Genomic DNA, 17,316 nt, shown 5'->3' on the forward strand with positions numbered 1-17,316 from the left:
GCCTGACCAGGTCAGGGGCGCCACATTCCCCCTTAGTTATCACCAGCACGTCCTCGGGCTGCAAGACAACATTTTAAAATGCATAAAACATTAAAACATGTAAAACATTTTTAAAACCACCATGTATCAGACATCACCACCCTCCACCCACAAGTCCGTTAACCCACCCAAAACCCTCTCAGGAGGCAGGTCACCGGTCCTGTTGGTAACCAGGTCTGGGCCATCTACTTCCCCAGACCTTTCCTCCAATCTTCCTCTCCCGTTGGCCGCGACTTCAGCCACTTCTGGCAGGATGTAGAGGCGGCTTTCATGGGCTGGTGGTTTCAGGGTATACCTGGCCTGGTGGATCCGCGCCGTCAGCCTCTTCTGGCAGGATGCAGAGGCGGCCTCCACAGTTGGTGCTGACCAGGTACCCTCTTTGTGGTGGTGAGCCAAGGCCCCATAAACAGGCGTGCTCTCTGGTCGCAGGTGAGCCAAGGCCCTTTTCTACGGACGGGCCCCCCTGGTTGCAGACGAGCCAAGCCCCTAAACAGGCTGGCCCTGGTGGTGGTGCCACTGGTGGAACTATTTACACTGCGAGAGTTTGTGGCTATAGCAAGTTCATAGCCTTAAAGTTTATTTCTCACAATAGTTTTTGTGGGCGCATTTCTTAAACGTTGCAAACAAAACTTGTCAAAACTTCAACTGGTCAAAACTTCTTTCTTTCCTTTACTTTACTCCTCATTTTCACTAGGGCGTGGGCATGTTGGGCACTGGCACCTGTGACTTTCTTGCTCTCCGTCGTCGTCCGTGGTTGTTTCATCTGTAGGATCTTTATCTTTCCTTTCTTGGTCTTCATCTGTTTCTTTTTCTGCATCTGTTTCTGTATCTCTGTCTTGTCTTTCTTGTCTTTCTTGTCTTTCTTGTCTTTCTTGTCTTTCTTGTCTGGGACATGGTGCTACATCTAAGGCATAGTAGCCCCTTTCTCCTTGATGTAAGGTGAACTGTACTAAGTCCCCAATTTTCAGATTTCTGCCTGAATGTCCTCTGGGCAGGTGGGCTTGAACATCTCTCCGATTTACGAATATGCCCTCTTTTATTCCTTTTACGACAATGAAGCCGTATCCGCTTTTCAGGTTGAAGTCCTCTACTATTCCTCTGTAAAGGGGTCCTCTAGCCTGGGCTTGGGACCTTCTTAGGCACCTTTTCTCCTGCAGGTCTCTGGCTGTGACCTCTCTCTGCTCTGGAGACTGTGGTGTTGGAGGATACTTTGCTCTGCTGCGCCTTGTCTTGCGGGCTGGGTTCATGCCTGTGGGCTCCCAGGTGAGGTCTTTGGGTTGATCTTCATCTGCTGACGGTGTCAAGTCTTCCTCCTCCCAGCGGGAATAGGGCAGCATCTCCGGCTCTGGGTAGGGGTCTGCTGCGGTTGGCGTCGGAGTCAGCTCCTCAGCTTCCTGGCCTCCTCCCCCCCTTAGTTCTTCCTGGCACTCTTTGGGTAGCAGTGCTGGGGATGGACTTCTTTCTGCCGGCCCAGGTGGGGAACTCTTTGCCGTGGTTGCTGCAGGAGCTGTCGGGATACTCTTCGGGGTGTGCGGAGGGAGCATGTACCGCTCCACCATCTCCCGTGGGAACTTAGCTTCCAGGTCGGCTTTTAGCTGCCAGTATGCGGAGTCCTCACCTACCAGGGATTGCCTAGCAGGGACTTCCTGAACCTGGGGAGCCTTGTCTGCTCTGGCCTTGCAGGCCGGGGTAAATGGTACGTCAGCCTTGTCTTGGCGGGCCGCGCCTGGCATGGCGGCGGCCTGGTCTTGGCGGGCCGCGCCTGGCATGGCGGCGGCCTGGTCTTGGCGGGCCGCGCCCTGTTTGGCGGCGGCCTGGTCTTGGCGGGCCGCGCCCTGTATGGCGGCGGCCTGGATCGGCGTCGCAGCTGCGATGGGATCTGTGCAGGCTGGGCTGGGCGTCGCTGCAGGGACCGGGTCTTGGTGGGCCGAGCAGGGCATCGCTGCGGCGGCCGGGGCTTGGCGGGCCGAGCAGGGCATCGCTGCGGCGGCCTGGGCTTGGCGGGCCGAGCAGGGCATCGCTGCGGCGGCCGGGTCTTGGCGGGCCGAGCAGGGCATCGCTGCGGCGGCCTGGGCTTGGCGGGCCGCACCTGGCGTGGCTGCGGCCTGGCTCAGCGTCGCCGCGCCGGGCGCCTCTTCAGGGACCGCGGGCGTGGCAGTAGGGGTCGGGGCACTTGCGCTAGCCGGGGCATCACTCGACTCACCCATCGTTGGCAGCATCGGGGTTTGAGTTGTCACCGCCCGATCTGGCACTCGGTGCGCGGCTCTCTCCTCGTAGGCCCGAACCGCCGCGGTCATCCATAGGAACTCCTCGCGTCCCTCTCTGATCAGCCTTCCGACCCTGGCTTCCAGTTGATCGCAGAACTCGGCAAGCTCCCGACACCACCAGGCAGCGGAGCCTGGCTCTGGGTTTCTGCACTCAGACGCCATTTTCATTAGCAAGCTGCTGGCTTCTCTTCTGCTCCGCCGTCTCCGGACGCTTCCGCTCTCTTTGCTGGCAAGCTCAGAACTCTGCAGGGGATCTCTGGGTAGCCACACCTCTTCGTGGGCGGTAACTTCTTCCAGCGCGGGCTGCTGTTGTTTTTCAGCGCGCTTTTCATGGTGGCAATATGGCGGCGCTTCCAATTTTTCAAGCGGACCGCCCAGGCACATGGTCACCTGTCTGAACAGGTCTAGTCCTTATCCTGTTCGTGACGCCAGATGTGAAGCCCCGCAGGTGTTGTGTCGGTGTCGGTGCGTTACCTTCAGGGACTCCACGTTGCTGGATCTCCGTCACTGGTAGGAAATCTTCTGTTTTGATCGTGACGCCACTCTCAGTATTGCGGTCAGTGGGGACCGCCACTGCAGGTTGAGGGTCGCCTGGGGCTGATGGTGTGTGCAGTTAGATGTAGTAGCCTCCTGAGAGTGAGGCAAGCCCCAGGGCCCTGTGTAGGTTTGTAGTACCACAAGTCGCAGAATGACCACACAGGCAGGATGTCTTTCAGGGTTTTTACTCACTTCAGGTGGCAGGGTGAGTAACCCGGGCGTAGCTGAGATGAACCAGGTGGGAACCAGGTATCCTTCAGGCTGACTTTATGAGGGTGACTACTGACTCGCCTTCCTTAGCCCTTAGTGGTTTGGGGTGACCCCGACTTTTAGTCCCTATGGGGGTCGCCCAGGGAAGATGCTGCAGCCTCTCTCCCCTTCGTTCGCCGTATGCTTGTTCCCCGGACCAGGCCACTCCAGCCTCTTGCCTCCTATGACCTATGGGCCCTCACTGCGGTTACGTGGCTGCGGCTTTTGTGGTGATGTGGTGTGGGCTTTGAGAGCCCCACACCGGCAGGTTTAGCAGAAGAAAGCTGGATCTATCTTCGCTTCGGGATCTGCCGCCCGGTTGGGCCTGGTGCTCTCTAGCAGTCTCCTTACTTCCCACTCCGTGCACTCTCTAGCTGAAGCTGGCTTTCAGGTAGCACTCCTAGTTGACCGTTCTCCCCCGTCTGTAGCCACTGCGCGGGCGCTGTTAGACAGCAACAGCCCCACAGGTCTGCTCCTCACTGAGCCCTATGGAGTTCTGCTCTAACTGACTCACTGCTCCTCCTCTCCTGTTCTTGCCTACGCCACCTAGCAACCAGACTCTCCACCACACCCCTTGAGAGGAGATGGAGGCTCTACCCCCTCCACTATTCCAGTGAAGGTGAAGGCTTGCCCCCTCCTGGGATCCCCAGGGGTCCTCTCATGGGTACATGTGTGAGACCTGATCACTATGCGCCTGTGTTCCACACCCCTGTCAGCCTTCTGGATTACCTGTATTGTACTGTCCCCAGCATGGGTGCAGTACTCAGTGGTGCCTGACCAGGTCAGGGGCGCCACAGATCCACCGGACTATGGTTATGTCACTGGTGTGAGGGGCCTTTATCCCCTTCACTCCCGGGGTTTTTTTTTTTTGCTTTCTCTTTTCCTCTCTTTCTTCCGAGAGCCGTAACTTTTTGAATTTTCCATCAATCTTTCCATATGAGGGCTTGTTTTTTGCGGGATGAGTTGTACATTTAAATGAAACCATAAGTTTTACCATATAGTGTACTGGAAAACAGCAAAAAAATTCCAAGTGTGAAAAAACTGCAAAAAAAGTGCAATTGCACAATAGTTTTTGGGATATTTTATTCACCATGTTCACTATATAGTAAATCTGATATTTCGCTGTGACGCCTGAGGTTGGTGTTAGTTTGTAGACACACAAAAAAAATTCACAAGTTTGTCCAAAAAAAGTGGCACACGTTTTGCTCCATTTTCCAAAACCCGTAGCCTTCTCATTTTTCGGGATCTATGGCTCAGTGACAGCTTATTTTTTGCGTCTCGAGTTGACGTTTTTAACGGTACCATTTTTGCACAGGTGCTAAGTTTTGATCGCCTGTTATTGCATTTTGCGCTAAATTTGTGGCAACCAAAAAACGTAAGTTTGGCGTTTGGAATTTTTTGCCACTACACCATTTACTGATCAGATTAATTTATTTTATATTTTGATAAATCGGGCATTTCTGAACGCGGCAATACCAAATGTGTGTATATTTTTTATTTTTTTAACCCTTTAATTTTCAATAGGGCGAATGGGAGGTGATTTGAACTTTTAGGTTTTATTATTTTTTTTTTATTTTTTAAAACTTTTTTTTTTACTTTTTTTTATTTTGCTAGTCCCCCTAGCAATCAACAATCTGATCGCTCTTCCATATCTCCAGATCACAGTTACACAGCTGAGATCTGCAGATATGCTGCTTTACTCTCAATGCTGATGCTATGCCAGCATTGAGAGAAAATGACTCATGATAGCTACAGGCGTCATCACATGAACCCTGTGCTACCATGGCAACCACCGGAAGTCACGTGAGTTCCGATCTGGCTGGGTAATGGTGGGAATAGATGGGACGGTGTTGGAAATGTGAGAAGTCAGATGTGTCTTTTTTGTCATCTCTGCAGATGAATTGTGTCTGGAAGAAGTTGTGATATCGGTCTGGGTCAGATGTAAAAGACGGGAAAAGTGAACGATTTCATCCGCAAGAACAACAGCTGTAAGTCACTATCTATAACCGTATTGTGTAAGCTCTTGTATGTGCTGTGGACTAGATACCAGGATGGGGGGCATAAATATCAGGATTGAGGACATTATTGCATAATGAAGAAGAGGGGGGGCAATTCCTATGTCTTTATATGATTTAGAAAGCTACAGGTTCCCATACATCTGACCAATGTCCGGAGGAGGGCCCAGGTCCAAATTTTGCACCGGGACCCATCACACTCTAGTTACGCCACTGCTCTTGATTGAGCGCTGTTTAAAATCACTCTCTTTGCTCTGCTGTAAGTGTGAGTCCTTTTTCTGCCATTTTTGCAAAAACTGTACCATCCCTTTAAGAGATTGAACTTTGGATTTAGGAGCTAAAAATTGTAGCACATGCCTATTAGGACACCCTGATAACATTCCCAGGGTGTTTTTAGAGATTTGTGGAGTTTTTGGCAAAATGGACCATCCCTTTAAGAAAATTAACTTTTGATTTGGGGGCTACAACTCGTGATATAGCTCAGTTGGGACACTCCGATAGTATTCCAAGGGTTTTTGTCGCGATTTATGGGAATTTTTCACCACCTGCACTATCCCTTTAAGAACTTGAAGTTTTGAATTGGTGGCTGTAAATCGCTTTGTGTCTCAATTAACACACTGATAACATTCCCAGGATAAAATTAACAGTTTGTGGGGTTTTGATCGGTCTGTTCCTTTCTTTAGTCCATTTTGCTGCCATCTTTGATGAATTTACTATCTAACATACCTCCTGATTGGGCATTGGTTGGTTATATTCATTATCTGCCTTGTAATATTTACCTGCTTTCTGTGTCATAGGAAAAATGTTGAGAGATTTAAGGGTTTTCCAGTGTAGTGCGCTTTACAGCCGCTCACATGGGAAAACCAAGGGGGAGAAGAGCCCTATATTATTATATTACCTACTCTGTGGTACTGGGATCCCAATCATAGATATTAAACTACTGCAGTATAATCTGAGTGATATCTGGTGTGCCCTAGACGTAGGGTATAGAACTGGCAACTAGTGTGCCCTAGACATAGGGTACAGAACTGGCAACTAGTGTGCCCTAGACGTAGGATACAGAACTGGCAACTAATGTGCCCTAGACGTAGGGTACAGAACTGGCAACTAGGGTGCCCTAGACGTAGGGTACAGAACTAGCAACTAGTGTGCCCTAGATGTAGGGTACAGAACTAGCAACTAGTGTGCCCTAGACGTAGGGTACAGAACTGGCAACTATTGTGCCCTAGACGTAGGGTGCAGAACCGGCAACTAGTGTGCCCTAGACGTAGGGTACAGAACTGGCAACTAGTGTGCCCTAGACGTAGGGTAAAGAACCGGCAACTAGTGTGCCCTAGACGTAGGGTGCAGAACTGGCAACTAGTGTGCCCTAGACATAGGGTACAGAACTGGCAACTAGTGTGCCCTAGACGTAGGGTGCAGAACCGGCAACTAGTGTGCCCTAGACATAGGGTACAGAACTGGCAACTAGTGTGCCCTAGACGTAGGGTGCAGAACCGGCAACTAGTGTGCCCTAGACGTAGGGTAAAGAACCAGCAACTAGTGTGTACTAGACGTAGGGTACAGAACTGGCAACTAGTGTGTCCTAGACGTAAGGTAGAGAACCAGCAACTAGTGTGTACTAGACGTAGGGTACAGAACTGGCAACTAGTGTGCCCTAGACGTAAGGTAGAGAACCAGCAACTAGTGTGCCCTAGACGTAGGGTACAGAACCAGCAACTAGTGTGTCCTAGACATAGGGTATTATGTAGTAGTCACTATTTACCTCGCGTACAGAATTTTTCCCCTAAATGGGGAGAGAATTGAGTGGTGTGATGAGGGGTAACGTCCTACCCATTTACTATGCAGTGTTTGTAAGTGGAAAATTGTTCTTTGGGTAGAGACTTCTCTCTTCTAAGTTGGTTGAGAGTCGTTAGTTCCTTATGGGGCTGCAAAGAGTAGACGCTCCTCCAATAAGGAGGCGGGGACATGGATTCAAGCAATAGACACAGTACAACATGTTAAAGGCACAGAAAAGGATGTAGACCAATGCTGAAAAAGCTGAATGCAGGTGTGAATGGTACACTGAATGAGCAGACATGGCAGACGTTTCTCATTAATTGCAAGGGATGGCTGGAGGACCAGAATAAGCATAACCAGGCCACAATGTGGGATGAAGCAGCCCAGGGAAGGACTTTGAGCATGAGTCATGAGAGATAAACAAAGGGACAGAGTATGACGTAAGGGACTCCATCAAATCTCCATAAGTACGAGCAATTTATACATGACATTAAACCATGAGCGAGAGAACAGCAAGATAATAAGACTGATGGTTTCATGATGCAAGCATAGACGACTAAACAGACGGCAGCTGCCTATGCCACAGCTCTGGAGCGATTGAGGTTTGACTATGGAAGTATAATAACTGACATTAAGGACATGAGGCTGTCAAACCACACATTCATATCGGGACTCAAAATGGCGAGACAGGATGTTGTGAAAAGGGCTCGCTCTCATGGATGGACCTGCCAGTTCCCTAGGCTAATTGCCATAGCGCAGGGAGCTGAACATGATTTGCAGAATAAGAAATAGCCTATACTTGTAAATCATCTGATTAAATGGAAATATCCCAACCAACAACAACAAAATCCACAAACGTTTGCAAAAAGACAGAGCTCCCCACGTGACATGTCTAATATAACCTGTCGGGTTTGTAATCAGAACGGACATTATGCAATTAATTGTCCACAAAGAGGCCTGATCAAGGATCAGTCCTCTCCCCAATGAAATCATGGCGACCCTGTAAACTCCCTCTGCAATAACAAAAAAATCTCCTTGACATTCCCCCAGGCACCCCCCACCCATTAATAATCACATCGGTGTGGGAGGGCATGGGGACTCAATAGATTTTCTAGTAGATACAGGAGCAGGCCATACTAAAAATGTGTACTGGAGGAACTTATCTCCTCAGATTGTGTGTGTGTATATATATATATATATATATATATATATATATATATATATATATATATATATATATATATATATATATGTATGTATTTATGTATATATATGTATGTGTGTGTATATATGTGTATGCATATATATGTGTATGTATGTATATATATATGTATTTATGTATATATGTGTATATATGTATTTATGCATATATGTATGTATGTATGTATGTGTATATATATATATATATATATATATATATATATATCTCTATATATGTAATTGCCTTATTCTGTCTGTCTGTCATGCTCCAAAATTGTGTCACCGTGACAGTGTCACCGTGACATGTCCTTACGGTGACACAAAGCTGATTGGCCGCTGGGCTCGCCATGGCCCCGCCCCCCCACACCGATTGGCCGCTCGCCCAGGCTGCGCCCCCACACGGATTGGCCAGCCGCTCGCACAGCCTCCGCCCCCCCCACAGATTGGCCTCTCGCCCCGGCACCCTGCAGGCATTGGCAATTCGGCCACGCCACGCCCCGCCCCCCTCACGCAACACACGTTAGCTCTGGCCCCGCCCACCTCCCCCCGCGCATTCCCCGAACTGACAGGGCTGTCATGGAGGTGAGTACTGTACTCCCCCCCTCCCCCCCGCGCATTCCCCGAACTGACACGGCTGTTAAGGGGGGTGAGTACTGTACTCCCCCCCCCCATCCCCCATCCCCCGCTCGCACGGGAGTGGTGTGGGCTCCCGTGCGAGCGGGGGACGGGATACGTTGGCATGGTTACAAGCGCATCGAGGTCCTGTAGCGGCGGAAGATCCACACGCACACACACACACACACACACATCAGCTCACACACTCTCACACTCACTCTCACACACACCTCACACACACATCACATCGCATCCACACACTCACAGCATCCGGCGATATCCCTTGCTTCTCGGCCTCGATACTGTGCTGTTGTGACCTTCCAGGACCTGACGGAGGATCACATGGCCAGAAGCATGTGGTATCTCCGGATGTTGTGACTGTGAGCGCGTATGTGCGATATCGTCAGTGTCTGTGTGTGTGAGTGTATGCGATCGGGTGTGTGTGTGTCGGGATCGGGTGTGTGTGAGTGGATGCGATCGTGTGTGTGAGTGGATGCGATCGTGTGTGTGAGTGGATGCGATCGTGTGTGTGAGTGTCGGGATCGGGTGTGTGTGAGTGTATGCGATCGTGTGTGTGAGTGTCGGGATCGGGTGTGTGTGAGTGGATGCGATCGTGTGTGTGAGTGTCGCCAGAGGAGGGGACAGAGAGGGGCTGAGGCTGGGGACAGAGAGGGGCTGAGGCTGGGGACAGAGAGGGGCTGAGGCTGGGGACAGAGAGGGGCTGATGCTGGGGACAGAAGGCTGATGCTGCGGGTAGAGAGGCTGATGCTGGTGCAGCATGGGGGATGGATTACAATGGGGGGTGCGCAGCATGGGGGATGGAGCACGTTTGGGAGTGCGCAGCATGGGGAATGGAGCACGTTTGGGAGTGCGCAGCATGGCGGATGGAGCACGTTTGGGAGTGCGCAGCATGGCGGATGGAGCACGTTTGGGAGTGCGCAGCATGGCGGATGGAGCACGTTTGGGAGTGCGCAGCATGGCGGATGGAGCACGTTTGGGAGTGCGCAGCATGGCGGATGGAGCACGTTTGGGAGTGCGCAGCATGGCGGATGGAGCACGTTTGGGAGTGCGCAGCATGGCGGATGGAGCACGTTTGGGAGTGCGCAGCATGGCGGATGGAGCACGTTTGGGAGTGCGCAGCATGGCGGATGGAGCACGTTTGGGAGTGCGCAGCATGGCGGATGGAGCACGTTTGGGAGTGCGCAGCATGGCGGATGGAGCACGTTTGGGAGTGCGCAGCATGGCGGATGGAGCACGTTTGGGAGTGCGCAGCATGGCGGATGGAGCACATTTGGGAGTGCGCAGCATGGCGGATGGTGCACGTTTGGGAGTGCGCAGCATGGCGGATGGTGCACGTTTGGGAGTGCGCAGCATGGCGGATGGAGCACGATGGGAAGTGCACAACACACCACACACACACACACACACACACACTGGGAACCACAAACAACTGCCCTACACAGACACCTACACACACAGACAACGCTGCACACACACAACACCCAACACACAAACACCGCGGCACACACAAATATACGCACATACCGCACAACACACACATTGCACAAAACATACCTCCCCCCAAAACACACCACACACACACAAACCGCGCAACACACAACGCTACAGACACACAGCGCTCCACAAACAACGCAACACACATACAACACCGCTCTCACCCCCGTCACACCCAGACAACACCCAGAACATGTACAGCGCCTACACAAACACTTGGTAACTACACACAACATATATATATATAACAAAAATCATACATGAACTACACAATACGTAAATTCTAGAATACCCGATGCGTAGAATCGGGCCACCTTCTAGTATATAAATATATATATTGTCATAAGGAAAAGCGAACAATTGTCAAACTTCCACTAACAAAACCTGTAAGGCTATATCTTGTCCATTATAGCATGGGTACTAGTGAGTCAAGATAGTTTATATAAATTGTTGGGTACTGACGTACTGAGTCTCACAAACTCTGTGCGTGTTGATGTCTCTGGCAACACACACACAAACATGAAATTCTTAAAGGGGAAGATGTTGGCAGATTGCCGGTCCCGAGACCCTCTTGTAATTGTACAGGTAATATCTGTATTAAGCTACCTTGTGTGCGTCAGTACCCACTGAATGGAGACCAAAAAGATCTCAGGGATCTGTGGGTTAAAGGACTCATTGTACCCATCAAACTTTTTTTTTTTTTTTTTATTCCTCCTCGTAACATATTGCATGATAGGACACACGAAAAGGAAATACAAATCAGCCACTAGTACATTATATGATACATGTTTTGCCGGCAGTAAATACAGTAACTGTCATAACCCGTTCCACGGCCACGGGTACCAAATTGATATACATTGATTAACCAGGTAGAAGCCAAATACTTCACAGCTATAGATCGAGAATTACCAAATATAAGTTAACATTGCTTAATGTAATACTTACCCGATGTACGGTGTTAAATCCAGTTTCACTTAGCAGAGGAAGGAAATAGCCACAAGTAGTGAGAAACTTACAAAGTGCATGTGACTTATGAAGCTAAGCAGACGAGGAGGGGCTGCCGCTGCAGGGGAAATAACAGTTTCTGCCAGCGATAGCTACCATGAGTCAGCTTAAAATCATCATGGATGGAATTATAACTGTCAGACGTTGATATTAGCTGAAAAGCACAGAGACATCTCCAGGTTGTACTAACGCAGGTTTTCCAGTTTATCTCTTATAGATGGAGTGGATCTGCACTGGATATGTAGTGTCCCTGAGGCTCCAGTCACCACAGATGTACTGCACCTCAGCATGAGGAGTGGTATCCCATTCCCGGTTAAGGAGGGTGCATCCGCCCTTCGTGGGTTGGATAACAGCGTGGCGCGAAAAGCCGTGCCCGCCCCCTTCAGCAGTAACAGAGAAACGAAACTTACAAAATGCCCAGAGAGACTCGCCTTCCCAGTAAGTGGAGGAGGAAAAAAGACCTGCACAGGAGACTGACCCGGTGCGAGCGATGGCGAGCAGCAACCTGGAGAGCGAGGTGGAAGCAATATGCTCCCCTGGCTGTCCAGAGGCAATACTGGTAGCGCGGCCCGCACTGTAACCGGACTTTCTGGTGAAGGAGGTGGAAGAAATCACCTGCTGCCTGTTGGAAGTCTCAGTGAAGGTACCGGAAGATTTCTTAGTGAGTCCCCTAGACGCCCCAAAGGCCCCTGCAGCCGGCAAAGGCCCCTGTCACTTAGCCTGGGATCAAATGCCCTTCGGTGGGGAGGGACTGATCACCCTTCTGCAACCGGTGGCTGTACTCGGAGGGGAAGGAGGCTGTGGGAGTACCAACAACGACATGACTGACACCGGTGGCACAATGTCCAGCAGCGCCACAGAGGTGTTCTGCCAGCGGCGGTGGAGGAGGAGGAGCGCCGGACTCGGTGGGAGGCCATGAAGGCCTGAAATATGGCAGCTAAACAGCGTCTCCGCAAAGCGAGACAATTAGAACGGGGACCGCTAAGGCACGGCACGGTGGTGAAATTTGATTTGGAGAAAGGTTGGGGCTTCATTAGCGAACCCGGGTAACAAAGGATATTTTTGTTTTCCGTCAAAACGTGGAGTCTCACCTACAAAAAGGACACCCCGACCGCAACCTGTACCCGGGTGAGACCGTCACCTACACTTGGCAGAAAGGAGAAAGAGGGAGGTATGCCCTGAATGTGCAGGTAGACTGCCTAAGGGGACAGTCAACAACCCAAGACTCAGAACCGGCTGAGCTATGCGACCAGAAGACGGCGACTCCTATCATCAGTTATGACCTACCCGAGTATCTGAAGGGCCCACAGCTGGGGTATTGTGCACCTGGAGCACAGCCATGGAAGAGGAAGTAAGATGTATAAAAGTATCTGCAGAAAATGTGCATAGTTAACCTGTTTGGATGTGATAATCGTTTTATTTGGAAAGACAGAACATAAATGAAAAGTTTGGTTACCCCGTTAATTTGCAGAGACTTTTGGAGATGTGGATGGTGAATATCTGAACTGGTTGTAAATAGTTGGCACCTGTTGTGCTTCCTAACAGAATTAACAGACCACAGGAGTTAAAACCCATCTGGCGTGCCGAAGTAATGAAGCGTGGTCTGGAATGCTCTGTCGCACGCTCAGAGCCTACGTTAGGGCTTTTTTGTGGAGGGTCCCCCACATTGTTATATTTTGTTGCTGCTTTATTTGATTGTACCTTGAGCAGGTGACAAAGGACACTTGGAGAGTGCAACACCCTGGACTCCTGAAAATACTCGTAATGTTCTCTATTGCAAAGTCTTATATTTTATTATTATGTTTGTAACGTTAAAAAGAAATAATGCCTCCCATAAAGTGAAGAAAATGTTTAAATGTTACCAGTTAACAGCATTCAAAACTTTGCATGTCCTCATACCACTTGTATTTCTTTTTCTGTTCCAGCCCACAGACGTGCTGGGATTTGCTGTGGGGTATGTGACGACATGGACTTTCAGTGCCTAGCAAGGGTTAAAGTTTCTTAAAATTCAGCCAGACATGAAGACAGTTTGTTTATAGATGGGGGATAATCCCTCATTGTTCTACAAGACTCTTGGGAGTTTAGTATTGAAGTTATTGTTGCCTCATGTAATTGCCTTGGCTAATGAAGGCCAGACACAGAGATAAATCAATTATGCGAACTTCCCATTGTATTACTAAGTGAATTGCTAGATGTGATGTAACTTACCTGTCTCACCCTTGTCTCTGGATATTTGAATATAGCTTGAAATTCATCCAATAAGAGAAGCAACCTTGTACAACCAATCCGATAAGGGCACAGTATATCCTAAGTGAAGGCTATGGCTATAAAAGGGGACTTCTTGGAGTCACCAGATGATGAATGTTGCATGATCCAGTCTAAGCTCTTAGGATCTGGCTAGGGGATCAGAACCAGGATGCCTTGTGGACTCGGTCTAGGGACTTTGGCTCTGACTAGAGGATCACTTGGTTACATGGCTTCAATCTAGGGACTCCGATTCCGATTGGAGACCATACCACAGTCTAGGGATTTTGACTCCGGCTGCCATGATTATATCATATCATCATACCAGAGACTACTTAAGGAAGAAACCCAGGTTGGGACAATTTGGTCACCTGGCTACAGACTTTGCAGACCTCAGCCAGCTTCCTAAATCTGGCGTTATTCCATTCTCGGTGGGTGCCCGCCGAAAGTGCGGGTGCTGCTGCATTGGAGTAAGTAGCCCTGGAAGCTCTGAGGCACGGACATTCTAAATCCCTGGTGAGCCAGCGGACGGGTGAGACTCTGTTGCCTGTTACATTTGTGTGTTTTGCTGGTTATGTGCTATGTGCCGTTAATTGTTTGGGGATCCAATAAAGTCTTACTATTGTGATTCCCTCACCCTGTGTTGTCTGAGTAGTGTTCCGCCCACGGTTAAGGAGGTCGGGCGTTCAGTTGGGATGAGCCTTAGGCCATGCTGTCTTTCTAAAGGCGGCCGGGCCAGCGGACGAGAACACCCACTGACTTACGTTTCTCCACAGGGGAGTGTGGCCCCCCCAATGCTCCAGACGCCACAGAGCTACTGCACCTCAGCCAGAGGTGTGGTATTCCATTCCTGGGTAAGGAGGAGGTCATAGGTTAGTTTACACATACACAGACACTTTTATCTAGCGACACCCCATTAGACCACGGTTCTGACGCAGCCGGCTTGGAGGTGGGGTTTAGTTAGTGGGAGGACCCTGTAGAAGGTTAGAGAGTTGAGAGGTAGCAAAGGAGGAGTGAAGACCTGTGGTCTGGAGCTGGAACAGCTCAACCAAGGCACAGGCGAGAAGGGGTCCTAGAGCTTACGGGTAGTGCGCCATACACCCGTGGCCTTGATCCACAACCGGCATACCGGAGTGGAGGGACTTGGCCACATCGAGGATCCGGTCCCTAGAGTAGAGAAAATAACCAACATGCTCAACTAGTAAAACCGGAGGCAAAGGATACTGCATGTACCGAAGTCAACACCGCAAACAAATCCGGTGAAAGGTGACCACATAGGGCCAAGGGACAGAGCTTCAAGTCGCCAGAAAGGGTCCGCGTACACTGGCTCAGGGCACTGTGTGCCTAGGAGTGGGGCAGGCGGGAGAGGCCAGCGCAGGAAGACGACCAGGTAAGGAACATAGAAAAGTGCACCGGTCTTGGCCTCCGAACTACCCGGGATCGGTTGGGGCCCATCACAGTGGAACTCAGCATTCCAATGGCGGTCACTGACTAGTCGTGTTAACCTGGAACTCATAACAGTGAGTAAAAAGCTTGAGACTGCATCTCTACGTTGCTCCGTTATTCGCCTGCGCCTCCGGCCCTGCACCCCGTCTCTACAACACCATAGACTTCCTTTATCATTGGTGAGAACTACCCATCCCAACATCCCTGGGGCCCAGCTCTACCTGTGAAGAGCTACACCAACTCAGCTGCGTCACCATCTGCCCCAGCGGTCACGTCCCGCAGCATTATTATCCCTTGTAAATAATCCCACCATCCCTATTTAACGACACAGCCGGGGTCACGGAACCAGGCCTTGCCGCCACTACATACATCCGACCAGGACAAAACAGTCCCGGTAACAAGTGCCCCACAGCCCCGTTGGGGGCGTCAGATATTCTGCAAATTGCACAACATAGAGTAATAAGAGCAATATAGGGGCACTTGCAAGTCGCTGATCGTATGGAATGGCAGAAGGGTAAACTGTTCAACTGTGTATACAGGCTGTCACATGAGAAACCTATAAAGATCACGGAGAGGGCCTAGAGTTAAAAGTCTTTAACCAATTCAAATCAGTAATATCTGTCACTTCTGTGGCACCTGTCACTCCTTGTGAAGCTTTCACTTCATATAGATTGTGTATATTTTGGCTAGCACCCTGTTCACATTTACAATGGTGTTCCAACAGTCTTTTTTATTGTAATGCAGTTTTTTTCTGTCTGAGAACCCAGTCCCACCCTTTAGCCATGTTTATTCAATTTCCTATATAGCCAGGTCCTTTGCTTCCCATACACAAGCAGGATTTAACCGCACATAGAGGTAACATTTGGTTAGGTACCCATGCACACAAGCAGGTTTTAACCGCATATAGAGGTAACCGCATATAGAGGGTTAGGGACCCCATAAATAAGAGATTAACGTGAAGTTGGTAATGGGGCAGTAATGAATTGATCAATACATTAGCTAAATATCTTTTTTTTTTTCTTCAAATAATCCTCAGCAGTTATGCAATGTCACATTTCAATTTTTTCAATTTTTCATATGGTTCATTGTATTTTTCATTCCTTATGTATTATAAAGCAGTTATGCTTCTCCATATTTCTCTGAATTTGGTGTGCAGCTTTCACTTCATATAGTTGGTGGGAACAGACTGTGGAAAGTTAGGCAGTTGGGAAGTAGGTGAGGAGGAGTGAAAACCTGCGATCTGGAGCTGGTGAAGCTCTGCCCAGGCACAGGAGAGAAGGGAGCCCACGGGAAGTGCACCATATACCTTATAGAGTTAGGTCCAGAAATATTTGGACAGTGACACAATTTTCGCGAGTTGGGCTCTGCATGCCACCACATTGGATTTGAAATGAAATCTCGACAACAGAATTCAAGTGCAGATTGTAACGTTTAATTTGAAGGTTTGAACAAAAATTTCTGATAGAAATTGTAGGAATTGTACACATTTCTTTACAAACACTCCACATTTTAGGAGGTCAAAAGTAATTGGACAAATAAACCAAACCCAAACAAAATATTTTTATTTTCAATATTTTGTTGCGAATCCTTTGGAGGCAATCACTGCCTTAAGTCTGGAACCCATGGACATCACCAAACGCTGGGTTTCCTTCTTCTTAATGCTTTGCCAGGCCTTTACAGCCGCAGCCTTCAGGTCTTGCTTGTTTGTGGGTCTTTCCGTCTTAAGTCTGGATTTGAGCAAGTGAAATGCATGCTCAATTGGGTTAAGATCCGGTGATTGACTTGGCCATTGCAGAATGTTCCACTTTTTTGCACTCATGAACTCCTGGGTAGCTTTGGCTGTATGCTTGGGGTCATTGTCCATCTGTACTATGAAGCGCCGTCCGATCAACTTTGCGGCATTTGGCTGAATCTGGGCTGAAAGTATATCCCGGTACACTTCAGAATTCATCCGGCTACTCTTATCTGCTGTTATGTCATCAATAAACACAAATGACCCAGTGCCATTGAAAGCCATGCATGCCCATGCCATCACGTTGCCTCCACCATGTTTTACAGAGGATGTGGTGTGCCTTGGATCATGTGCCGTTCCCTTTCTTCTCCAAACTTCTTTCTTCCCATCATTCTGGTACAGGTTGATCTTTGTCTCATCTGTCCATAGAATACTTTTCCAGAACTGAGCTGGCTTCATGAGGTGTTTTTCAGCAAATTTAACTCTGGCCTGTCTATTTTTGGAATTGATGAATGGTTTGCATCTAGATGTGAACCCTTTGTATTTACTTTCATGGAGTCTTCTCTTTACTGTTGAATTAGAGACAGATACACCTACTTCACTGAGAGTGTTCTGGACTTCAGTTGATGTTGTGAACGGGTTCTTCTTCACCAAAGAAAGTATGCGGCGATCA

The 17,316-nt window shown here is 49.3% G+C and overlaps 1 protein-coding gene across 2 annotated transcripts in view; it reads right to left on the reverse strand.

The window, feature by feature from the left end:
- The window catches only part of LOC142296905 (alpha-1,4-N-acetylglucosaminyltransferase-like), a 263,521-nt gene extending 251,994 nt beyond the window's left edge, over positions 1-11,527 (reverse strand). For both annotated transcript variants that reach the window (XM_075341014.1, XM_075341012.1), the window contains exon 1: positions 11,162-11,527. The gene's annotated coding sequence lies outside the window, so the exon portion shown is untranslated. The remainder of the gene's footprint in view (positions 1-11,161) is intronic.
- Positions 11,528-17,316: the final 5,789 nt, after the last annotated feature.

The sequence above is a fragment of the Anomaloglossus baeobatrachus genome, chromosome 3 (assembly GCF_048569485.1).
Source record: "Anomaloglossus baeobatrachus isolate aAnoBae1 chromosome 3, aAnoBae1.hap1, whole genome shotgun sequence".
NCBI lineage: Eukaryota > Metazoa > Chordata > Amphibia > Anura > Aromobatidae > Anomaloglossus > Anomaloglossus baeobatrachus.